This window comes from Cervus elaphus, chromosome 19 (genome assembly GCF_910594005.1).
Source record: "Cervus elaphus chromosome 19, mCerEla1.1, whole genome shotgun sequence".
Classification (NCBI taxonomy): Eukaryota; Metazoa; Chordata; class Mammalia; order Artiodactyla; family Cervidae; genus Cervus; species Cervus elaphus.
This window is the reverse complement of record NC_057833.1, coordinates 106,549,886-106,576,065: the sequence shown is the minus strand read 5'-3', so window position 1 is coordinate 106,576,065 and position 26,180 is coordinate 106,549,886.

The window sequence follows — 26,180 nt, the reverse complement described above, 5'->3', positions numbered from 1 at the left end:
GACGAGCCTGCATTCCAGTCACTGCAGGGATATCCGGCCTTATTTCGAGTCAGGGCATCGCGGTGTCCATTCCACTTGAGGCCACCAACTCAGGGTCCCTCTCACATACCTAGAGCTGAGAGAAGCCTCCTCTTGAGGTGCTTGTGGTAAGGTGCTATTCCTCTGGAGTCGAAGCCAGGGACTAACCTCTCATCTCGAGTTCATTTTTGCTCCACGGAGCTCTTTCGTGTTGCTACAGTGACCTCAGGATCCCTCTAGCCTTGAAACAGTGTTCTTGGGGTTTCTCTGGAGTGCCATCAAGGAAATCAAGGCTCCTTTCATGTGTGATGTGCAACACGGAATTGCTCTGCACGCAGTGCAGGGGAATCGGGCCTCATCTCGCAGCGAGGGGGAAGTCTCATGGTTTTTCTCGAGTTGCGGCGGGAACCTGGGGTATATTCTCGAGTTACGACGGGGATGGCCCTTCCACCCACGTGTTTCTTGAGCGACGTCAGGACTCCTGCCTAGTTGCGAGGGACAACTCTGGATTCTCCTCGAGGCTTGGCAGGGCAATTGGGACGCCTCTCCAGCTGAGGCGGGGGACCAAGTGTCCCTTTCCAAGTGCCACAGGAATCCTGGGACTCCTATCAAGTTTCACGAGAAGTCAGGCATTGTCTCCTTTGGAGGCACTGATCTCCACGTACCTCTGGAGTTTTCAAAGGATGTGAGGCTATCGGTCGCGATGAGGTGGGGAACTAAGTCTTTCTCTGTGCTTTCCACAGGGGATTCAGACATCCTTTCGTCCTGGGAGATGCAAGACGAGCCTGCATTGAAGTCACTGCAGGGATATCCGGCTTTATTTCGAGTCAGGGCATCGCGGTGTCCATTCCACTTGAGGCCGCAAACTCAGGGTCCCTCTCACATACCTAGAGCTGAGAGAAGCCTCCTCTTGAGGTGCTTGTGGTAAGGTGGTATTCCTCCGGAGACGAATCCAGGGACTAACCTCTCTTTTCAAGTTGATTTGTGGTCCACAGAGTTCTTTCGTGTTGCTACAGTGACCTCAGGATCCCTCTATCCTTGAAACAGTGTTCTTGGGGTTTCTCTGGAGTGCCATCAAGGAAATCAAGGCTCCTTTCATGTGTGATGTGCAAGACGGAATTGCTCTGCACGCAGTACAGGGGAATCGGGCCTCATCTCGCATCGAGGGGGAAGTCTCATGGTTTTTCTCGAGTTGCGGCGGGAACCTGGGGTATATTCTCGAGTTACGACGGGGATGGCCCTTCCACCCACGTGTTTGTTCAGCCACGTCAGGACTCCTGCCTAGTTGCGAGGGACAACTCGGGATTCTCCTCGAGGCTTGGCAGGGCAATTGGAACGCCTCTCCAGCTCAGGCGGGAGACCAAGTGTCCCTTTCCACGTGCCAAAAGAATCCTGGGACTCCTATCAAGTTTCACGAGGAGTCAGGCATCGTCTCCTTTGGAGGCACTGATCTCCGCGTACCTCTGGAGTTTTCAAAGGATGTGAGGCCTCCGGTCGCGATGACGTGGGGAACTAGGTGTTTCTCTGTGGTCTCCACAGGGGATTCAGACATCCTTTCGTCTTGGGAGATGCAAGACGAGCCTGCATTCAAGTCACTGCAGGGATATCCGGCCTTATTTCGCGTCAGGGCATCGCGGGGTCCATTCCACTTGAGGCCGCAAACTCAGGGTCCCTCTCACATACCTAGAGCTGAGAGAAGCCTCCTCTTGAGGTGCTTGTGGTAAGGTGGTATTCCTCAGGAGTCGAAGCCAGGGACTAACCTCTCATCTCGTGTTGATTCTTGGTCCACGGAGCTCTTTCGTGTTGCTACAGTGACCTCAGGATCCCTCTAGCCTTGAAACAGTGTTCTTGGGGTTTCTCTGGAGTGCCATCAAGGAAATCAAGGCTCCTTTCATGTGTGATGTGCAACACGGAATTGCTCTGCACGCAGTGCAGGGGAATCGGGCCTCATCTCGCGGCGAGGGGGAAGTCTCATGGTTTTTCTCGAGTTGCGGCGGGAACCTGGGGTATATTCTCGAGTTACGACGGGGATGGCCCTTCCACACACGTGTTTGTTCAGCCACGTCAGGACTCTTGCCTAGTTGCGAGACACAACTCGGGATTCTCCTCGAGGCTTGGCAAGGCAATTGGGACGCCTCTCCAGCTGAGGCGGGAGACCAAGGGTCCCTTTCCACGTGCCACAGGAATCCTGGGACTCCTATCAAGTTTCACGAGGAGTCAGGCATCGTCTCCTTTGGAGGCACTGATCTCCGCGTACATCCGGAGTTTTCAAAGGATGTGAGGCCTCCGGTCGCGATGAGGTGGGGAACTAGGTCTTTCTCTGTGGTCTCCACAGGGGATTCAGACATCCTTTCATCTTGGGAGATGCAAGACGAGCCTGCATTCAAGTCACTGCAGGGATATCCAGCCTTATTTCGCGTCAGGGCATCGCGGTGTCCATTCCACTTGAGGCCGTAAACTCAGGGTCCCTCTCACATACCTAGAGCTGAGAGAAGCCTCCTCTTGAGGTGCTTGTGGTAAGGTGGTATTCCTCAGGAGTCGAAGCCAGGGACTAACCTCTCATCTCGTGTTGATTCTTGGTCCACGGAGCTCTTTCGTGTTGCTACAGTGACCTCAGGATCCCTCTAGCCTTGAAACAGTGTTCTTGGGGTTTCTCTGGAGTGCCATCAAGGAAATCAAGGCTCCTTTCATGTGTGATGTGCAACACGGAATTGCTCTGCACGCAGTGCAGGGGAATCGGGCCTCATCTCGCGGCGAGGGGGAAGTCTCATGCTTTTTCTCGAGTTGCGGCGGGAACCTGGGGTATATTCTCGAGTTACGACGGGGATGGCCCTTCCACCCACGTGTTTGTTCAGCCACGTCAGGACTCCTGCCTAGTTGCGAGGGACAACTCGGGATTCTCCTCGAGGCTTTGCAGGGCAATTGGGACGCCTCTCCAGCTGAGACGGGAGACCAAGGGTCCCTTTCCACGTGCCACAGGAATCCTGGGTCTCCTATCAAGTTTCACGAGGAGTCAGGCATCGTCTCCTTTGGAGGCACTGATCTCCGCATACCTCTGGAGTTTTCAAAGGATTTGAGGCCTCCTGTCGCGATGAGGTGGGGAACTAGGTCTTTCTCTGTGGTCTCCACAGGGGATTCAGACACCCTTTCGTCTTGGGAGATGCAAGACGAGCCTGCATTCCAGTCACTGCAGGGATATCCGGCCTTATTTCGAGTCAGGGCATCGCGGTGTCCATTCCACTTGAGGCCACAAACTCAGGGTCCCTCTCACATACCTAGAGCTGAGAGAAGCCTCCTCTTGAGGTGCTTGTGGTAAGGTGGTATTCCTCTGGAGTCGAAGCCAGGGACTAACCTCTCATCTCGAGTTGATTTTTGGTCCACGGAGCTCTTTCGTGTTGCTACAGTGACCTCAGGATCCCTCTAGCCTTGAAACAGTGTTCTTGGAGTTTCTCTGGAGTGCCATGAAGGAAATCAAGGCTCCTTTCATGTGTGATGTGCAACACAGAATTGCTCTGCACGCAGTGCAGGGGAATCGGGCCTCATCTCGCGGCGAGGGGGAAGTCTCATGGTTTTTCTCGAGTTGCGGCGGGAACCTGGGGTATATTCTCGAGTTACGACGGGGATGGCCCTTCCACACACGTGTTTGTTCAGCCACGTCAGGACTCCTGCCTAGTTGCGAGGGACAACTCGGGATTCTCCTCGAGGCTTGGCAGGGCAATTGGGACGCCTCTCCAGCTGAGGCGGGAGACCAAGTGTCCCTTTCCAAGTGCCACAGGAATCCTGGGACTCCTATCAAGTTTCACGAGAAGTCAGGCATCGTCTCCTTTGGAGGGACTGATCTCCGCGTACCTCTGGAGTTTTCAAATGATGTGAGGCTATCGGTCGCGATGAGGTGGGGAACTAAGTCTTTTTCTGTGCTTTCCACATGGGATTCAGACATCCTTTCCTCCTGGGAGATGCAAGACGAGCCTGCATTGAAGTCACTGCAGGGATATCCGGCCTTATTTCGAGTCAGGGCATCGCGGTGTCCATTCCACTTGAGGCCGCAAACTCAGGATCCCTCTCACATACCTAGAGCTGAGAGAAACCTCCTCTTGAGGTGCTTGTGGTAAGGTGGTATTCCTCAGGAGTCGAAGCCAGGGACTAACCTCTCATCTCGTGTTGATTCTTGGTCCACAGAGCTCTTTCGTGTTGCTACAGTGACCTCAGGATCCCTCTAGCCTTGAAACAGTGTTCTTGGGGTTTCTCTGGAGTGCCATCAATGAAATCAAGGCTCCTTTCATGTGTGATGTGCAACATGGAATTGCTCTGCACGCAGTGCAGGGGAATCGGGCCTCATCTCGCGGCGAGGGGGAAGTCTCATGGTTTTTCTCGAGTTGCGGCGGGAACCTGGGGTATATTCTCGAGTCACGACGGGGATGGCCCTTCCACACACGTGTTTGTTCAGCCACGTCAGGACTCTTGCCTAGTTGCGAGACACAACTCGGCATTCTCCTCGAGGCTTGGCAAGGCAATTGGGACGCCTCTCCAGCTGAGGCGGGAGACCAAGGGTCCCTTTCCACGTGCCACAGGAATCCTGGGACTCCGATCAAGTTTCACGAGGAGTCAGGCATCGTCTCCTTTGGAGGCACTGATTTCCGCGTACCTCTGGAATTTTCAAAGGATGTGAGGCCTCCGGTCGCGATGAGGTGGGGAACTAGGTCTTTCTCTGTGGTCTCCACAGGGGATTCAGACATCCTTTCTTCTTGGGAGATGCAAGACGAGCCTGCATTCAAGTCACTGCAGGGATATCCAGCCTTATTTCGCGTCAGGGCATCGCGGTGTCCATTCCACTTGAGGCCGCAAACTCAGGGTCCCTCTCACATACCTAGAGCTGAGAGAAGCCTCCTCTTGAGGTGCTTGTGTTAAGGTGGTATTCCTCTGGAGTCGAAGCCAGGGACTAACCTCTCATCTCGAGTTGATTTTTGGCCCCCGGAGCTCTTCCGTGGTGCTACAGTGACCTCAGGATCCCTCTAGCCTTGAAACAGTGTTCTTGGGGTTTCTCTGGAGTGCCATCAAGGAAATCAAGGCTCCTTTCATGTGTGATGGGCAACACGGAATTGCTCTGCACGCAGTGCAGGGGAATCGGGCCTCATCTCGCGGCGAGGGGGAAGTCTCATGGTTTTTCTCGAGTTGCGGCGGGAACCTGGGGTATATTCTCGAGTTACGACGGGGATGGCCCTTCCACCCACGTGTTTCTTCAGCGACGTCAGGACTCCTGCCTAGTTGTGAGGGCCAACTCGGGATTCTCCTCGAGGCTTTGCAGGGCAATTGGGACGCCTCTTCAGCTGAGACGGGGGACCAAGGGTCCCTTTCCGCGTGCCACAGGAATCCTGGGTCTCCTATCAAGTTTCACGAGGAGTCAGGCATCGTCTCCTTTGGAGGCACTGATCTCCGCATACCTCTGGAGTTTTCAAAGGATTTGAGGCCTCCTGTCGCGATGAGGTGGGGAACTAGGTCTTTCTCTGTGGTCTCCACAGGGGATTCAGACACCCTTTCGTCTTGGGAGATGCAAGACAAGCCTGCATTCCAGTCACTGCAGGGATATCCGGCCTTATTTCGAGTCAGGGCATCGCGGTGTCCATTCCACTTGAGGCCACAACCTCAGGGTCCCTCTCACATACCTAGAGCTGAGAGAAGCCTCCTCTTGAGGTGCTTGTGGTAAGGTGGTATTCCTCTGGAGTCGAATCCAGGGACTAACCTCTCATCTCGAGTTGATTTTTGGTCCACGGAGCTCTTTCGTGTTGCTACAGTGACCTCAGGATCCCTCTAGCCTTGAAACAGTGTTCTTGGGGTTTCTCTGGAGTGCCATGAAGGAAATCAAGGCTCCTTTCATGTGTCATGTGCAACACAGAATTGCTCTGCACGCAGTGCAGGGGAATCGGGCCTCATCTCGCGGCGAGGGGGAAGTCTCATGGTTTTTCTCGAGTTGCGGCGGGAACCTGGGGTATATTCTCGAGTTACGACGGGGATGGCCCTTCCACACACGTGTTTGTTCAGCCACGTCAGGACTCTTGCCTAGTTGCGAGACACAACTCGGCATTCTCCTCGAGGCTTGGCAAGGCAATTGGGACGCCTCTCCAGCTGAGGCGGGAGACCAAGTGTCCCTTTCCACGTGCCACAGGAATCCTGGGACTCCTATCAAGTTTCACGAGGAGTCAGGCATCGTCTCCTTTGGAGGCACTGATCTCCGCGTACCTCTGGAATTTTCAAAGGATGTGAGGCCTCCGGTCGCGATGAGGTGGGGAACTAGGTCTTTCTCTGTGGTCTCCACAGGGGATTCAGACATCCTTTCATCTTGGGAGATGCAAGACGAGCCTGCATTCAAGTCACTGCAGGGATATCCAGCCTTATTTCGCGTCAGGGCATCGCGGTGTCCATTCCACTTGAGCCCGCAAACTCAGGGTCCCTCTCACATACCTAGAGCTGAGAGAAGCCTCCTCTTGAGGTGCTTGTGTTAAGGTGGTATTCCTCTGGAGTCGAAGCCAGGGACTAACCTCTCATCTCGAGTTGATTTTTGGCCCACGGAGCTCTTTCGTGTTGCTACAGTGACCTCAGGATCCCTCTAGCCTTGAAACAGTGTTCTTGGGGTTTCTCTGGAGTGCCATGAAGGAAATCAAGGCTCCTTTCATGTGTGATGTGCAACACGGAATTGCTCTACTCGCAGTGCAGGGGAATCGGGCCTCATCTCGCAGCGAGGGGGAAGTCTCATGGTTTTTCTCGAGTTGCGGCGGGAACCTGGGGTATATTCTCGAGTTACGACGGGGATGGCCCTTCCACCCACGTGTTTCTTCAGCGACGTCAGGACTCCTGCCTAGTTGCGAGGGACAACTCTGGATTCTCCTCGAGGCTTGGCAGGGCAATTGGGACGCCTCTCCAGCAGAGGCGGGAGACCAAGTGTCCCTTTCCAAGTGCCACAGGAATCCTGGGACTCCTATCAAGTTTCACGAGGAGTCAGGCATCGTCTCCTTTGGAGGCACTGATCTCCGCGTACCTCTGGAGTTTTCAAAGGATGTGAGGCCTCCGGTCGCGATGAGGTGGGGAACTAGGTCTATCTCTGTGGTCTCCACAGGGGATTCAGACATCCTTTCATCTTGGGAGATGCAAGACGAGCCTGCATTCAAGTCACTGCAGGGATATCCAGCCTTATTTCGCGTCAGGGCATAGCGGTGTCCATTCCACTTGAGCCCGCAAACTCAGGGTCCCTCTCACATACCTAGAGCTGAGAGAAGCCTCCTCTTGAGGTGCTTGTGTTAAGGTGGTATTCCTCTGGAGTCGAAGCCAGGGACTAACCTCTCATCTCGAGTTGATTTTTGGCCCACGGAGCTCTTTCGTGTTGCTACAGTGACCTCAGGATCCCTCTAGCCTTGAAACAGTGTTCTTGGGGTTTCTCTGGAGTGCCATGAAGGAAATCAAGGCTCCTTTCATGTGTGATGTGCAACACGGAATTGCTCTACTCGCAGTGCAGGGGAATCGGGCCTCATCTCGCAGCGAGGGGGAAGTCTCATGGTTTTTCTCGAGTTGCGGCGGGAACCTGGGGTATATTCTCGAGTTACGACGGGGATGGCCCTTCCACCCACGTGTTTCTTCAGCGACGTCAGGACTCCTGCCTAGTTGCGAGGGACAACTCTGGATTCTCCTCGAGGCTTGGCAGGGCAATTGGGACGCCTCTCCAGCAGAGGCGGGAGACCAAGTGTCCCTTTCCAAGTGCCACAGGAATCCTGGGACTCCTATCAAGTTTCACGAGGAGTCAGGCATCGTCTCCTTTGGAGGCACTGATCTCCGCGTACCTCTGGAGTTTTCAAAGGATGTGAGGCCTCCGGTCGCGATGAGGTGGGGAACTAGGTCTTTCTCTGTGGTCTCCACAGGGGATTCAGACATCCTTTCATCTTGGGAGATGCAAGACGAGCCTGCATTCAAGTCACTGCAGGGATATCCAGCCTTATTTCGCGTCAGGGCATAGCGGTGTCCATTCCACTTGAGCCCGCAAACTCAGGGTCCCTCTCACATACCTAGAGCTGAGAGAAGCCTCCTCTTGAGGTGCTTGTGTTAAGGTGGTATTCCTCTGGAGTCGAAGCCAGGGACTAACCTCTCATCTCGAGTTGATTTTTGGCCCACGGAGCTCTTTCGTGTTGCTACAGTGACCTCAGGATCCCTCTAGCCTTGAAACAGTGTTCTTGGGGTTTCTCTGGAGTGCCATGAAGGAAATCAAGGCTCCTTTCATGTGTGATGTGCAACACGGAATTGCTCTACTCGCAGTGCAGGGGAATCGGGCCTCATCTCGCAGCGAGGGGGAAGTCTCATGGTTTTTCTCGAGTTGCGGCGGGAACCTGGGGTATATTCTCGAGTTACGACGGGGATGGCCCTTCCACCCACGTGTTTCTTCAGCGACGTCAGGACTCCTGCCTAGTTGCGAGGGACAACTCTGGATTCTCCTCGAGGCTTGGCAGGGCAATTGGGACGCCTCTCCAGCAGAGGCGGGAGACCAAGTGTCCCTTTCCAAGTGCCACAGGAATCCTGGGACTCCTATCAAGTTTCACGAGGAGTCAGGCATCGTCTCCTTTGGAGGCACTGATCTCCGCGTACCTCTGGAGTTTTCAAAGGATGTGAGGCCTCCGGTCGCGATGAGGTGGGGATCTAGGTCTTTCTCTGTGGTCTCCACAGGGGATTCAGACATCCTTTCTTCTTGGGAGATGCAAGACGAGCCTGCATTCAAGTCACTGCAGGGATATCCGGCCTTATTTCGAGTCAGGGCATCGCGGTGTCCATTCCACATGAGGCCGCAAACTCAGGGTCCCTCTCACATACCTAGAGCTGAGAGAAGCCTCCTCTTGAGGTGCTTGTGGTAAGGTGGTATTCCTCAGGAGTCGAAGCCAGGGACTAACCTCTCATCTCGTGTTGATTCTTGGTCCACGGAGCTCTTTCGTGTTGCTACTGTGACCTCAGGATCCCTCTAGCCTTGAAACAGTGTTCTTGGGGTTTCTCTGGAGTGCCATGAAGGAAATCAAGGCTCCTTTCATGTGTGATGTGCAAGACGGAATTGCTCTGCACGCAGTGCAGGGGAATCGGGCCTCATTTTGCGGAGAGGGGGAAGTCTCATGGTTTTTCTCGAGTTGAGGCGGGAACCTGGGGTATATTCTCGAGTTCCGACGGTGATGGCCCTTCCACACACGTGTGTGTTCAGCCATGTCAGGACTCTTGCCTAGTTGCGAGACACAACTCGGCATTCTCCTCGAGGCTTGGCAAGGCAATTGGGACGCCTCTCCAGCTGAGGCGGGAGACCAAGGGTCCCTTTCCACGTGCCACAGGAATCCTGGGACTCCTATCAAGTTTCACGAGGAGTCAGGCATCGTCTCCTTTGGAGGCACTGATCTCCGCGTACATCCGGAGTTTTCAAAGGATGTGAGGCCTCCGGTCGCGATAAGGGTGGGGAACTAGGTCTTTCTCTGTGGTCTCCACAGGGGATTCAGACATCCTTTCATCTTGGGAGATGCAAGACGAGCCTGCATTCAAGTCACTGCAGGGATATCCAGCCTTATTTCGCGTCAGGGCATCGCGGTGTCCATTCCACTTGAGGCCGCAAACTCAGGGACCCTCTCACATACCTAGAGCTGAGAGAAGCCTCCTCTTGAGGTGCTTGTGGTAAGGTGGTATTCCTCAGGAGTCGAAGCCAGGGACTAACCTCTCATCTCTTGTTGATTCTTGGTCCACGGAGCTCTTTCGTGTTGCTACATTGACCTCAGGATCCCTCTAGCCTTGAAACAGTGTTCTTGGGGTTTCTCTGGAGTGCCATCAAGGAAATCAAGGCTCCTTTCATGTGTGATGTGCAACACGGAATTGCTCTGCACGCAGTGCAGGGGAATCGGGCCTCATCTCGCGGCGAGGGAGAAGTCTCATGGTTTTTCTCGAGTTGCGGCGGGAACCTGGGGTATATTCTCGAGTTACGACGGGGATGGCCCTTCCACCCACGTGTTTGTTCAGCCACGTCAGGACTCCTGCCTAGTTGCGAGGGACAACTCGGATTCTCCTCGAGGCCTTTGCAGGGCAATTGGGACGCCTCTCCAGCTGAGACGGGGAGACCAAGGGTCCCTTTCCACCGTGCCACAGGAATCCTGGGTCTCCTAACAAGTTTCACGAGGAGTCAGGAATCGTCTCCTTTGGAGACACTGATCTCCGCATACCTCTGGAGTTTTCAAAGGATGTGAGGCCTCCTGTCGTGATGAGGTGGGGAACTAGGTCTTTCTCTGTGGTCTCCACAGGGGATTCAGACACCCTTTCGTCTTGGGAGATGCAAGACGAGCCTGCATTGAAGTCACTGCAGGGATATCCGGCCTTATTTCGAGTCAGGGCATCGCGGTGTCCATTCCACTTGAGGCCACAAACTCAGGGTCCCTCTCACATACCTAGAGCTGAGAGAAGCCTCCTCTTGAGGTGCTTGTGGTAAGGTGGTATTCCTCTGGAGTCGAAGCCAGGGACTAACCCTCTCATCTCGAGTTGATTTTTGGTCCACGGAGCTCTTTCGTGTTGCTACAGTGACCTCAGGATCCCTCTAGCCTTGAAACAGTGTTCTTGGGGTTTCTCTGGAGTGCCATGAAGGAAATCAAGGCTCCCTTTCATGTGTGATGTGCAACACAGAATTGTTCTGCACGCAGTGCAGGGGAATCGGGCCTCATCTCGCGGCGAGGGGGAAGTCTCATGGTTTTTCTCGAGTTGCGGCGGGAACCTGGGTATATTCTCGAGTTACGACGGGGATGGCCCTTCCACACACGTGTTTCTTCAGCCACGTCAGGACTCCTGCCTAGTTGCGAGGGACAACTCGGGATTCTCCTCGAGGCTTGGCAGGGCAATTGGGACGCCTCTCCAGCTGAGGCGGGGAGAGACCAAGTGTCCCTTTCCAAGTGCCACAGGAATCCTGGGACTCCTATCAAGTTTCACGAGAAGTCAGGCATCGTCTCCTTTGGAGGCACTGATCTCCGCGTACCTCTGGAGTTTTCAAATGATGTGAGGCTATCGGTCGCGATGAGGTGGGGAACTAAGTCTTTCTCTGTGCTTTCCACAGGGGATTCAGACATCCTTTCGTCCTGGGAGATGCAAGACGAGCCTGCATTGAAGTCACTGCAGGGATATCCGGCCTTATTTCCCGTCAGGGCATCGCGGTGTCCATTCCACTTGAGGCCGCAAACTCAGGGTCCCTCTCACATACCTAGAGCTGAGAGAAGCCTCCTCTTGAGGTGCTTGTGTTAAGGTGGTATTCCTCTGGAGTCGAAGCCAGGGACTAACCTCTCATCTCGAGTTGATTTTTGGCCCACGGAGCTCTTTCGTGTTGCTACAGTGACCTCAGGATCCCTCTAGCCTTGAAACAGTGTTCTTGGGGTTTCTCTGGAGTGCCATCAAGGAAATCAAGGCTCCTTTCATGTGTGATGTGCAACACGGAATTGCTCTGCACGCAGTGCAGGGGAATCGGGCCTCATCTCGCGGCGAGGGGGAAGTCTCATGGTTTTTCTCGAGTTGCGGCGGGAACCTGGGGTATATTCTCGAGTTACGACGGGGATGGCCCTTCCACCCACGTGTTTCTTCAGCGACGTCAGGACTCCTGCCTAGTTGCGAGGGCCAACTCGGGATTCTCCTCGAGGCTTTGCAGGGCAATTGGGACGCCTCTTCAGGTGAGACGGGAGACCAAGGGTCCCTTTCCACGTGCCACAGGAATCCTGGGTCTCCTATCAAGTTTCACGAGGAGTCAGGCATCGTCTCCTTTGGAGGCACTGATCTCCGCATACCTCTGGAGTTTTCAAAGGATTTGAGGCCTCCTGTCGCGATTAGGTGGGGAACTAGGTCTTTCTCTGTGGTCTCCACAGGGGATTCAGACACCCTTTCGTCTTGGGAGATGCAAGACAAGCCTGCATTCCAGTCACTGCAGGGATATCCGGCCTTATATCGAGTCAGGGCATCGCGGTGTCCATTCCACTTGAGGCCACAACATCAGGGTCCCTCTCACATACCTAGAGCTGAGAGAAGCCTCCTCTTGAGGTGCTTGTGGTAAGGTGGTATTCCTCTGGAGTCGAAGCCAGGGACTAACCTCTCATCTCGAGTTGATTTTTGGTCCACGGAGCTCTTTCGTGTTGCTACAGTGACCTCAGGATCCCTCTAGCCTTGAAACAGTGTTCTTGGGGTTTCTCTGGAGTGCCATGAAGGAAATCAAGGCTCCTTTCATGTGTCATGTGCAACACAGAATTGCTCTGCACGCAGTGCAGGGGAATCGGGCCTCATCTCGCATCGAGGGGGAAGTCTCATGGTTTTTCTCGAGTTGCGGCGGGAACCTGGGGTATATTCTCGAGTTACGACGGGGATGGCCCTTCCACACACGTGTTTCTTCAGCCACGTCAGGACTCCTGCCTAGTTGCGAGGGACAACTCGGGATTCTCCTCGAGGCTTTGCAGGGCAATTGGGACGCCTCTCCAGCTGAGACGGGAGACCAAGGGTCCCTTTCCACGTGCCACAGGAATCCTGGGTCTCCTATCAAGTTTCACGAGGAGTCAGGCATCGTCTCCTTTGGAGGCACTGATCTCCGCATACCTCTGGAGTTTTCAAAGGATTTGAGGCCTCCTGTCGCGATGAGGTGGGGAACTAGGTCTTTCTCTGTGGTCTCCACAGGGGATTCAGACACCCTTTCGTCTTGGGAGATGCAAGACAAGCCTGCATTCCAGTCACTGCAGGGATATCCGGCCTTATTTCGAGTCAGGGCATCGCGGTGTCCATTCCACTTGAGGCCGCAAACTCAGGGTCCCTCTCACATACCTAGAGCTGAGAGAAGCCTCCTCTTGAGGTGCTTGTGGTAAGGTGGTATTCCTCAGGAGTCGAAGCCAGGGACTAACCTCTCATCTCGTGTTGATTCTTGGTCCACGGAGCTCTTTCGTGTTGCTACAGTGACCTCAGGATCCCTCTAGCCTTGAAACAGTGTTCTTGGGGTTTCTCTGGAGTGCCATCAAGGAAATCAAGGCTCCTTTCATGTGTGATGTGCAACACGGAATTGCTCTGCACGCAGTGCAGGGGAATCGTGCCTCATCTCGCGGCGAGGGGGAATTCTCATGGTTTTTCTCGAGTTGCGGCGGGAACCTGGGGTATATTCTCGAGTTACGACGGGGATGGCCCTTCCACCCACGTGTTTGTTCAGCCACGTCAGGACTCCTGCCTAGTTGCGAGGGACAACTCCGGATTCTCCTCGAGGCTTTGCAGGGCAATTGGGACGCCTCTCCAGCTGAGACGGGAGACCAAGGGTCCCTTTCCACGTGCCACAGGAATCCTGGGTCTCCTATCAAGTTTCACGAGGAGTCAGGCATCGTCTCCTTTGGAGGCACTGATCTCCGCATACCTCTGGAGTTTTCAAAGGATGTGAGGCCTCCTGTCGCGATGAGGTGGGGAACTAGGTCTTTCTCTGTGGTCTCCACAGGGGATTCAGACACCCTTTCGTCTTGGGAGATGCAAGACGAGCCTGCATTCCAGTCACTGCAGGGATATTCGGCCTTATTTCGAGTCAGGGCATCGCGGTGTCCATTCCACTTGAGGCCACAAACTCAGGGTCCCTCTCACATACCTAGAGCTGAGAGAAGCCTCCTCTTGAGGTGCTTGTGGTAAGGTGGTATTCCTCTGGAGTCGAAGCCAGGGACTAACCTCTCATCTCGAGTGGATTTTTGGTCCACGGAGCTCTTTCGTGTTGCTACAGTGACCTCAGGATCCCTCTAGCCTTGAAACAGTGTTCTTGGGGTTTCTCTGGAGTGCCATGAAGGAAATCAAGGCTCCTTTCATGTGTGATGTGCAACACAGAATTGCTCTGCACGCAGTGCAGGGGAATCGGGCCTCATCTCGCGGCGAGGGGGAAGTCTCATGGTTTTTCTCGAGTTGCGGCGGGAACCTGGGGTATATTCTCGAGTTACGACGGGGATGGCCCTTCCACACACGTGTTTCTTCAGCCACGTCAGGACTCTTGCCTAGTTGCGAGGGACAACTCGGGATTCTCCTCGAGGCTTGGCAGGGCAATTGGGACGCCTCTCCAGCTGAGGCGGGAGACCAAGTGTCCCTTTCCAAGTGCCACAGGATTCCTGGGACTCCTATCAAGTTTCACGAGAAGTCAGGCATCGTCTCCTTTGGAGGCACTGATCTCCGCGTACCTCTGGAGTTTTCAAATGATGTGAGGCTATCGGTCGCGATGAGGTGGGGAACTAAGTCTTTCTCTGTGCTTTCCACAGGGGATTCAGACATCCTTTCATCCTGGGAGATGCAAGACGAGCCTGCATTGAAGTCACTGCAGGGATATCCGGCCTTATTTCGCGTCAGGGCATCGCGGTGTCCATTCCACTTGAGGCCGCAAACTCAGGGTCCCTCTCACATACCTAGAGCTGAGAGAAGTCTCCTCTTGAGGTGCTTGTGTTAAGGTGGTATTCCTCTGGAGTCGAAGCCAGGGACTAACCTCTCATCTCGAGTTGATTTTTGGCCCACGGAGCTCTTTCGTGTTGCTACAGTGACCTCAGGATCCCTCTAGCCTTGAAACAGTGTTCTTGGGGTTTCTCTGGAGTGCCATCAAGGAAATCAAGGCTCCTTTCATGTGTGATGTGCAACACGGAATTGCTCTGCTCGCAGTGCAGGGGAATCGGGCCTCATCTCGCGGCGAGGGGGAAGTCTCATGGTTTTTCTCGAGTTGCGGCGGGAACCTGGGGTATATTCTCGAGTTACGACGGGGATGGCCCTTCCACCCACGTGTTTCTTCAGCGACGTCAGGACTCCTGCCTAGTTGCGAGGGACAACTCTGGATTCTCCTCGAGGCTTTGCAGGACAATTGGGACGCCTCTCCAGCTGAGGCGGGAGACCAAGTGTCCCTTTCCAAGTGCCACAGGAATCCTGGGACTCCTATCAAGTTTCACGAGGAGTCAGGCATCGTCTCCTTTGGAGGCACTGATCTCCGCGTACCTCTGGAGTTTTCAAAGGATGTGAGGCCTCCGGTCGCGATGAGGTGGGGAACTAGGTCTTTCTCTGTGGTCTCCACAGGGGATTCAGACATCCTTTCTTCTTGGGAGATGCATGACGAGCCTGCATTGAAGTCACTGCAGGGATATCCGGCCTTATTTCGAGTCAGGGCATCGCGGTGTCCATTCCACTTGAGGCCACAAACTCAGGGTCCCTCTCACATACCTAGAGCTGAGAGAAGCCTCCTCTTGAGGTGCTTGTGGTAAGGTGGTATTCCTCAGGAGTCGAAGCCAGGGACTAACCTCTCATCTCGTGTTGATTCTTGGTCCACGGAGCTCTTTCGTGTTCCTACAGTGACCTCAGGATCCCTCTAGCCTTGAAACAGTGTTCTTGGGGTTTCTCTGGAGTGCCATGAAGGAAATCAAGGCTCCTTTCATGTGTGATGTGCAAGACGGAATTGCTCTGCACGCAGTGCAGGGGAATCGGGCCTCATTTTGCGGAGAGGGGGAAGTCTCATGGTTTTTCTCGAGTTGTGGCGGGAACCTGGGGTATATTCTCGAGTTACGACGGGGATGGCCCTTCCACACACGTGTTTGTTCAGCCACGTCAGGACTCTTGCCTAGTTGCGAGACACAACTCGGGATTCTCCTCGAGGCTTGGCAAGGCAATTGGGACGCCTCTCCAGCTGAGGCGGGAGACCAAGGGTCCCTTTCCACGTGCCACAGGAATCCTGGGACTCCTATCAAGTTTCACGAGGAGTCAGGCATCGTCTCCTTTGGAGGCACTGATCTCCGCGTACCTCTGGAGTTTTCAAAGGATGTGAGGCCTCCGGTCGCGAAGAGGTGGGGAACTAGGTCTTTCTCTGTGGTCTCCACAGGGGATTCAGACATCCTTTCATCTTGGGAGATGCAAGACGAGCCTGCATTCAAGTCACTGCAGGGATATCCAGCCTTATTTCGCGTCAGGGCATCGCGGTGTCCATTTCACTTGAGGCCGCAAACTCAGGGTCCCTCTCACATACCTAGAGCTGAGAGAAGCCTCCTCTTGAGGTGCTTGTGGTAAGGTGGTATTCCTCAGGAGTCGAAGCCAGGGACTAACCTCTCATCTCGTGTTGATTCTTGGTCCACGGAGCTCTTTCGTGTTGCTACAGTGACCTCAGGATCCCTCTAGCCTTGAAACAGTGTTCTTGGGGTTTCTCTGGAGTGCCATCAAGGAAATCAAGGCTCCTTTCATGTGTGATGTGCAACACGGAATTGCTCTGCACGCAGTGCAGGGGAATCGGGCCTCATCTCGCGGCGAGGGGGAAGTCTCATGGTTTTTCTCGAGTTGCGGCGGGAACCTGGGGTATATTCTCGAGTTACGACGGGGATGGCCCTTCCACACTCGTGTGTGTTCAGCCATGTCAGGACTCCTGCCTAGTTGTGAGGGACAAGTCGGGATTCTCCTCGAGGCTTTGCAGGGCAATTGGGACGCCTCTCCAGCTGAGACGGGAGACCAAGGGTCCCTTTCCACGTGCCACAGGAATCCTGGGTCTCCTATCAAGTTTCACGAGGAGTCAGGCATCGTCTCCTTTGGAGGCACTGATCTCCGCATACCTCTGGAGTTTTCAAAGGATTTGAGGCCTCTTGTCGCGATTAGGTGGGGAACTAGGTCTTTCTCTGTGGTCTCCACAGGGGATTCAGACACCCTTTCGTCTTGGGAGATGCAAGACGAGGCTGCATTCCAGTCACTGCAGGGATATCCGGCCTTATTTCGAGTCAGGGCATCGCGGTGTCCATTCCACTTGAGGCCGCAAACTCAGGGTCCCTCTCACATACCTAGAGCTGAGAGAAGCCTCCTCTTGAGGTGCTTGTGGTAAGGTGGTTTTCCTCTGGAGTCGAAGCCAGGAACTAACCTCTCATCTCGAGTTGATTTTTGGTCCACGGAGCTCTTTCGTGTTGCTACAGTGACCTCAGGATCCCTCTATCCTTGAAACAGTGTTCTTGGGGTTTCTCTGGAGTGCCATGAAGGAAATCAAGGCTCCTTTCATGTGTGATGTGCAACACAGAATTGCTCTGCACGCAGTGCAGGGGAATCGGGCCTCATCTCGCGGCGAGGGGGAAGTCTCATGGTTTTTCTCGAGTTGCGGCAGGAACCTGGGGTATATTCTCGAGTTACGACGGGGATGGCCCTTCCACACACGTGTTTGTTCAGCCACGTCAGGACTCTTGCCTAGTTGCGAGACACAACTCGGGATTCTCCTCGAGGCTTGGCAAGGCAATTGGGACGCCTCTCCAGCTGAGGCGGGAGACCAAGGGTCCCTTTCCACGTGCCACAGGAATCCTGGGACTCCTATCAAGTTTCACGAGGAGTCAGGCATCGCCTCCTTTGGAGGCACTGATCTCCGCGTACCTCTGGAGTTTTCAAAGGATGTGAGGCTATCGGTCGCGATGAGGTGGGGAACTAAGTCTTTCTCTGTGCTTTCCACAGGGGATTCAGACATCCTTTCGTCCTGGGAGATGCAAGACGAGCCTGCATTGAAGTCACTGCAGGGATATCCGGCCTTATTTCGAGTCAGGGCATCGCGGTGTCCATTCCACTTGAGGCCGCAAACTCAGGGTCCCTCTCACATACCTAGAGCTGAGAGAAGCCTCCTCTTGAGGTGCTTGTGGTAAGGTGGTATTCCTCTGGAGACGAATCCAGGGACTAACCTCTCTTTTCGAGTTGATTTTTGGTCCACAGAGTTCTTTCGTGTTGCTACAGTGACCTCAGGATCCCTCTATCCTTGAAACAGTGTTCTTGGGGTTTCTCTGGAGTGCCATCAAGGAAATCAAGGCTCCTTTCATGTGTGATGTGCAAGACGGAATTGCTCTGCACGCAGTACAGGGGAATCGGGCCTCATCTCGCATCGAGGGGGAAGTCTCATGGTTTTTCTCGAGTTGCGGCGGGAACCTGGGGTATATTCTCGAGTTACGACGGGGATGGCCCTTCCACCCACGTGTTTGTTCAGCCACGTCAGGACTCCTGCCTAGTTGCGAGGGACAACTCGGAATTCTCCTCGAGGCTTGGCAGGGCAATTGGAACGCCTCTCCAGCTGAGGCGGGAGACCAAGGGTCCCTTTCCACGTGCCACAAAAATTCTGGGACTCCTATCAAGTTTCACGAGGAGTCAGGCATCGTCTCCTTTGGAGGCACTGATCTCCGCGTACCTCTGGAGATTTCAAAGGATGTGAGGCCTCCGGTCGCGATGAGGTGGGGAACTAGGTCTTTCTCTGTGGTCTCCACAGGGGATTCAGACATCCTTTCTTCTTGGGAGATGCAAGACGAGCCTGCATTCAAGTCACTGCAGGGATATCCGGCCTTATTTCGAGTCAGGGCATCGCGGTGTCCATTCCTCTTGAGGCCGCAAACTCAGGATCCCTCTCACATACCTAGAACTGAGAGAAGCCTCCTCTTGAGGTGCTTGTGGTAAGGTGGTATTCCTCAGGAGTCGAAGCCAGGGACTAACCTCTCATCTCGTGTTGATTCTTGGTCCACGGAGCTCTTTTGTGTTGCTACAGTGACCTCAGGATCCCTCTAGCCTTGAAACAGTGTTCTTGGGGTTTCTCTGGAGTGCCATCAAGGAAATCAAGGCTCCCTTCATGTGTGATGTGCAACACGGAATTGCTCTGCACGCAGTGCAGGGGAATCGGGCCTCATCTCGCGGCGAGGGGAAGTCTCATGGTTTTTCTCGAGTTGCGGCGGGAACCTGGGGTATATTCTCGAGTTACGACGGGGATGGCCCTTCCACCGACGTGTTTCTTCAGCGACGTCAGGACTCCTGCCTAGTTGCGAGGGACAACTCTGGATTCTCCTCGAGGCTTGGCAGGGCAATTGGGACGCCTCTCCAGGTGAGGCGGGAGACCAAGTGTCCCTTTCCAAGTGCCACAGGAATCCTGGGACTCCTATCAAGTTTCACGAGGAGTCAGGCATCGTCTCCTTTGGAGGCACTGATCTCCGCGTACCTCTGGAGTTTTCAAAGGATGTGAGGCTATCGGTCGTGATGAGGTGGGGAACTAAGTCTTTCTCTGTGCTTTCCACAGGGGATTCAGACATCCTTTCGTCTTGGGAGATGCAAGACGAGCCTGCATTGAAGTCACTGCAGGGATATCTGGCCTTATTTCGAGTCAGGGCATCGCGGTGTCCATTCCACTTGTGGCCGCAAACTCAGGGTCCCTCTCACATACCTAGAGCTGAGAGAAGCCTCCTCTTGAGGTGCTTGTGGTATGGTGGTATTCCTCAGGAGTCGAAGCCAGGGACTAACCTCTCATCTCGTGTTGATTCTTGGTCCACGGAGCTCTTTCGTGTTGCTACAGTGACCTCAGGATCCCTCTAGCCTTGAAACAGTGTTCTTGGGGTTTCTCTGGAGTGCCATGAAAGAAATCAAGGCTCCTTTCATGTGTCATGTGCAACACAGAATTGCTCTGCACGCAGTGCAGGCGAATCGGGCCTCATCTCGCGGCGAGGGGGAAGTCTCATGGTTTTTCTCGAGTTGCGGCGGGAACCTGGGGTATATTCTCGAGTTACGACAGGGAGGGCCCTTCCACACACGTGTTTGTTCTGCCACGTCAGGACTCTTGCCTAGTTGCGAGACACAACTCGGGATTCTCCTCGAGGCTTGGCAAGGCAATTGGGACGCCTCTCCAGCTGAGGCGGGAGACCAAGGGTCCCTTTCCACGTGCCACAGGAATCCTGGGACTCCTATCAAGTTTCACGAGGAGTCAGGCATCGTCTCCTTTGGAGGCACTGATCTCCGCGTACCTCTGGGGTTTTCAAAGGATGTGAGGCCTCCGGTCGCGATGAGGTGGGGAACTAGGTCTTTCTCTGTGGTCTCCACAGGGGATTCAGACATCCTTTCATCTTGGGAGATGCAAGACGAGCCTGCATTCAAGTCACTGCATTGATATCCAACCTTATTTCGCGTCAGGGCATCGCGGTGTCCATTCCACTTGAGGCCGCAAACTCAGGGCCTCTCTCACATACCTAGAGCTGAGAGAAGCCTCCTCTTGAGGTGCTTGTGGTAAGGGGGTATTCCTCTGGAGACGAATCCAGGGACTAACCTCTCTTTTCGAGTTTATTTTTGGTCCACAAGGTTCTTTCGTGTTGCTACAGTGACCTCAGGATCCCTCTATCCTTGAAACAGTGTTCTTGGGGTTTCTCTGGAGTGCCATCAAGGAAATCAAGGCTCCTTTCATGTGTGATGTGCAAGACGGAATCGCTCTGCACGCAGTACAGGGGAATCGGGCCTCATCTCGCATCGAGGGGGAAGTCTCATGGTTTTTCTCGAGTTGCGGCGGGAACCTGGGGTATATTCTCGAGTTACGACGGGGATGATCCTTCCACCCACATGTTTGTTCAGCCACGTCAGGACTCCTGCCTAGTTGCGAGGGACAACTCGGGATTCTCCTCGAGGCTTGGCAGGGCAATTGGAACGCCTCTCCAGCTGAGGCGGGAGACCAAGGGTCCCTTTCCACGTGCCACAAGAATCCTGGGACTCCTATCAAGTTTCACGAGGAGTCAGGCATCGTCTCCTTTGGAGGCACTGATCTCCGCGTACCTCTGGAGTTTTCAAAGGATGTGAGGCCTCCGGTCGCGATGAGGTGGGGAACTAGGTGTTTCTCTGTGGTCTCCACAGGGGATTCAGACATCCTTTCTTCCTGGGAGATGCAAGACGAGCCTGCATTCAAGTCACTGCAGGGATACCCGGCCTTATTTCGAGTCAGGGCATCGCGGTGTCCATTCCACTTGAGGCCGCAAACTCAGGATCCCTCTCACATACCTAGAGCTGAGAGAAGCCTCCTCTTGAGGTGCTTGTGGTAAGGTGGTATTCCTCGGGAGTCGAAGCCAGGGACTAACCTCTCATCTCGTGTTGATTCTTGGTTCACGGAGCTCTTTCGTGTTGCTACAGTGACCTCAGGATCCCTCTAGCCTTGAAACAGTGTTCTTGGGGTTTCTCTGGAGTGCCATCAAGGAAATCAAGGCACCTTTCATGTGTGATGTGCAACACGGAATTGCTCTGCACGCACTGCAGGGGAATCGGGCCTCATCTCGCGGCGAGGGGGAAGTCTCATGGTTTTTCTCGAGTTGCGGCGGGACCTGGGGTATATTCTCGAGTTACGACGGGGATGGCCCTTCCACCCACATGTTTCTTCAGCGACGTCAGAACTCCTGCCTACTTGTGAGGGACAACTCGGGATTCTCCTCGAGGCTTTGCAGGGCAATTGGGACGCCTCTCCAGCTGAGACGGAAGACCAAGGGTCCCTTTCCACGTGCCACAGGAATCCTGGGTCTCCTATCAAGTTTCACGAGGAGTCAGGCATCGTCTCCTTTGGAGGCAATGATCTCCGCATACCTCTAGAGTTTTCAAAGGATTTGAGGCCTCCTGTCGCGATGAGGTGGGGAACTAGGTCTTTCTCTGTGGTCTCCACAGGGGATTCAGACATCCTTTCGTCTTGGGAGATGCAAGACGAGCCTGCATTCCAGTCACTGCAGGGATATCCGGCCTTATTTCGCGTCAGGGCATCGCGGTGTCCATTACACTTGAGGCCGCAAACTCAGAGTCCCTCTCACATACCTAGAGCTGAGAGAAGCCTCCTCTTGAGGTGCTTGTGGTAAGGTGGTATTCCTCTGGAGTCGAAGCCAGGGACTAACCTCTCATCTCGAGTTGATTTTTGGTCCACGGAGCTCTTTCGTGTTGCTACAGTGACCTCAGGATCCCTCTAGCCTTGAAACAGTGTTCTTGGGGTTTCTCTGGAGTGCCATGAAGGAAATCAAGGCTCCTTTCATGTGTGATGTGCAACACGGAATTGCTCTGCACGCAGTGCAGGGGAATCGGGCCTCATCTCGCGGCGAGGGGGAAGTCTCATGGTTTTTCTCGAGTTGCGGCGGGAACCTGGGGTATATTCTCGAGTTACGACGGGGATGGCCCTTCCACCCACGTGTTTCTTCAGCGACGTCAGGACTCCTGCCTAGTTGCGAGGGACAACTCTGGATTCTCCTCCAGGCTTGGCAGGGCAATTGGGACGCCTCTCCTGCTGAGGCGGGATACCAAGGGTCCCTTTCCAAGTGCCACAGGAATCCTGGGACTCCTATCAAGTTTTACGAGGAGTCAGGCATCGTCTCCTTTGGAGGCACTGATCTCCGCGTACCTCTGGAGTTTTCAAAGGATGTGAGGCTATCGGTCGCGATGAGGTGGGGAACTAAGTCTTTCTCTGTGCTTTCCACAGAGGATTCAGACATCCTTTCCTCCTGGGAGATGCAAGACGAGCCTGCATTGAAGTCACTGCAGGGATATCCGGCCTTATTTCGAGTCAGGGCATCGCGGTGTCCATTCCACTTGAGGCCGCAATCTCAGGGTCCCTCTCACATACCTAGAGCTGAGAGAAGCCTCCTCTTGAGGTGCTTGTGGTAAGGTGATATTCCTCTGGAGACGAATCCAGGGTCTAACCTCTCTTTTCGAGTTGATTTTTGGTCCACAGAGTTCTTTCGTGTTGCTACAGTGACCTCAGTATCCCTCTATCCTTGAAACTGTGTTCTTGGGGTTTCTCTGGAGTGCCATCAAGGAAATCAAGGCTCCTTTCATGTGTGATGTGCAACACGGAATTGCTCTGCACGCAGTGCAGGGGAATCGGGCCTCATCTCGCATCGAGGGGGAAGTCTCATGGTTTTTCTCGAGTTGCGGCGGGAACCTGGGGTATATTCTCGAGTTACGACGGGGATGGCCCTTCCACCCACGTGTTTGTTCAGCCACGTCAGGACTCCTGCCTAGTTGCGAGGGACAACTCGGGATTCTCCTCGAGGCTTGGCAGGGCAATTGGAACGCCTCTCCAGCTGAGGCGGGAGACCATGGGTCCCTTTCCACGTGCCACAAGAATCCTGGGACTCCTATCAAGTTTCACGAGGAGTCAGGCATCGTCTCCTTTGGAGGCACTGATCTCCGCGTACCTCTGGAGTTTTCAAAGGATGTGAGGCCTCCGGTCGCGATGAGGTGGGGAACTAGGTCTTTCTCTGTGGTCTCCACAGGGGATTCAGACATCCTTTCTTCTTGGGAGATGCAAGACGAGCCTGCATTCAAGTCACTGCAGGGATATCCGGCCTTTTTTCGAGTCAGGGCATCGCAGTGTCCATTCCACTTGAGGCCGCAAACTCAGGATCCCTCTCACATACCTAGAGCTGAGAGAAGCCTCCTCTTGAGGTGCTTGTGGTAAGGTGGTGTTCCTCAGGAGTCGAAGCCAGGGACTAACCTCTCATCTCGTGTTGATTCTTGGTCCACGGAGCTCTTTCGTGTTGCTACAGTGACCTCAGGATCCCTCTAGCCTTGAAACAGTGTTCTTGGGGTTTCTCTGGAGTGCCATCAAGGAAATCAAGGCTCCTTTCATGTGTGATGTGCAACACGGAATTGCTCTGCACGCAGTGCAGGGGAATCGGGCCTCATCTCGCGGCGAGCGGGAAGTCTCATGGTTTTTCTCGAGTTGCGGCGGGAACCTGGGGTATATTCTCCAGTTAAGACGGGGATGGCCCTTCCACACACGTGTTTGTTCAGCCACGTCAGGACTCTTGCCTAGTTGCGAGTCACAACTCGGGATTCTCCTCGAGGCTTGGCAAGGCAATTGGGACGCCTCTCCAGCTGAGTCGGGAGACCAAGGGTCCCTTTCCACGTGCCACAGGAATCCTGGGACTCCTATCAAGTTTCACGAGGAGTCAGGCATCGTCTCCTTTGGAGGCAATGATCTCCGCATACCTCTAGAGTTTTCAAAGGATTTGAGGCCTCCTGTCGCGATGAGGTGGGGAACTAGGTCTTTCTCTGTGGTCTCCACAGGGGTTCAGACACCCTTTCGTCTTGGGAGATGCAAGACGAGCCTGCATTCCAGTCACTGCAGGGATATCTGGCCTTATTTCGAGTCAGGGCATCGCGGTGTCCATTCCACTTGAGGCCGCAAACTCAGGGTCCCTCTCACATACCTAGAGCTGAGAGAAGCCTCCTCTTGAGGTGCTTGTGGTAAGGTGGTATTCCTCTGGAGTCGAAGCCAGGGACTAACCTCTCATCTCGAGTTGATTTTTGGTCCACGGAGCTCTTTCGTGTTGCTACAGTGACCTCAGGATCCCTCTATCCTTGAAACAGTGTTCTTGGGGTTTCTCTGGAGTGCCATCAAGGAAATCAAGGCTCCTTTCATGTGTGATGTGCAACACAGAATTGCTCTGCACGCAGTGCAGGGGAATCGGGCCTCATCTCGCGGCGAGGGGGAAGTCTCATGGTTTTTCTTGAGTTGCGGCGGGAACCTGGGGTATATTCTCGAGTTACGACGGGGATGGCCCTTCCACCCACGTGTTTTTTCAGCCACGTCAGGACTCCTGCCTACTTGCGAGGGACAACTCGGGATTCTCCTCGAGGCTTGGCAGGGCAATTGGAACGCCTCTCCAGCTGAGGCGGGAGACCAAGAGTCCCTTTCCAAGTGCCACAGGAATTCTGGGACTCCTATCAAGTTTCACGAGGAGTCAGGCATCGTCTCCTTTGGAGGCACTGATCTCCGCGTACCTCTGGAGTTTTCAAAGGATGTGAGGCTATCCGTCGCGATGAGGTGGGGAACTAAGTCTTTCTCTGTGCTTTCCACAGGGTATTCAGACATCCTTTCGTCCTGGGAGATGCAAGACGAGCCTGCATTGAAGTCACTGCAGGGATATCCGGCCTTATTTCGAGTCAGGGCATCGCGGTGTCCATTCCACTTGAGGCCGCAAACTCAGGGTCCCTCTCACATACCTAGAGCTGAGAGAAGCCTCCTCTTGAGGTGCTTGTGGTAAGGTGGTATTCCTCTGGAGACGAATCCAGGGACTAACCTCTCTTTTCGAGTTGATTTTTGGTCCACAGAGTTCTTTCGTGTTGCTACAGTGACCTCAGGATCCCTCTATCCTTGAAACAGTGTTCTTGGGGTTTCTCTGGAGTGCCATCAAGGAAATCAAGGCTCCTTTCATGTGTGATATGCAAGACGGAATTGCTCTGCACGCAGTACAGGGGAATCGGGCCTCATCTCGCATCGAGGGGGAAGTCTCATGGTTTTTCTCGAGTTGCGGCGGGAACCTGGGGTATATTCTCGAGTTACGACGGGGATGGCCCTTCCACCCACGTGTTTGTTCAGCCACGTCAGGACTCCTGCCTAGTTGCGAGGGACAACTCGGGATTCTCCTCGAGGCTTGGCAGGGCAATTGGAACGCCTCTCCAGCTGAGGCGGGAGACCAAGGGTCCCTTTCCACGTGCCACAAGAATCCTGGGACTCCTATCAAGTTTCACGAGGAGTCAGGCATCGTCTCCTTTGGAGGCACTGATCTCCGCGTACCTCTGGAGTTTTCAAAGGATGTGAGGCCTCCGGTCGCGATGAGGTGGGGAACTAGGTGTTTCTCTGTGGTCTCCAGAGGGGATTCAGACATCCTTTCTTCTTGGGAGATGCAAGACGAGCCTGCATTCAAGTCACTGCAGGGATATCCGGCCTTATTTCGAGTCAGGGCATCGCGGTGTCCATTCCACTTGAGGCCGCAAACTCAGGATCCCTCTCACATACCTAGAGCAGAGAGAAGCCTTCTCTTGAGGTGCTTGTGGTAAGGTGGTATTCCTCAGGAGTCGAAGCCAGGGACTAACCTCTCATCTCATGTTGATTCTTGGTCCACGGAGCTCTTTCGTGTTGCTACAGTGACCTCAGGATCCCTCTAGCCTTGAAACAGTGTTCTTGGGGTTTCTCTGGAGTGCCATGAAGGAAATCAAGGCTCCTTTCATGTGTGATGTGCAACACGGAATTGCTCTGCACGCAGTGCAGGGGAATCGGGCCTCATCTCGCGGCGAGCGGGAAGTCTCATGGTTTTTCTCGAGTTGCGGCGGGAACCTGGGGTATATTCTCCAGTTAAGACGGGGATGGCCCTTCCACACACGTGTTTGTTCAGCCACGTCAGGACTCTTGCCTAGTTGCGAGTCACAACTCGGGATTCTCCTCGAGGCTTGGCAAGGCAATTGGGACGCCTCTCCAGCTGAGTCGGGAGACCAAGGGTCCCTTTCCACGTGCCACAGGAATCCTGGGACTCCTATCAAGTTTCACGAGGAGTCAGGCATCGTCTCCTTTGGAGGCAATGATCTCCGCATACCTCTAGAGTTTTCAAAGGATT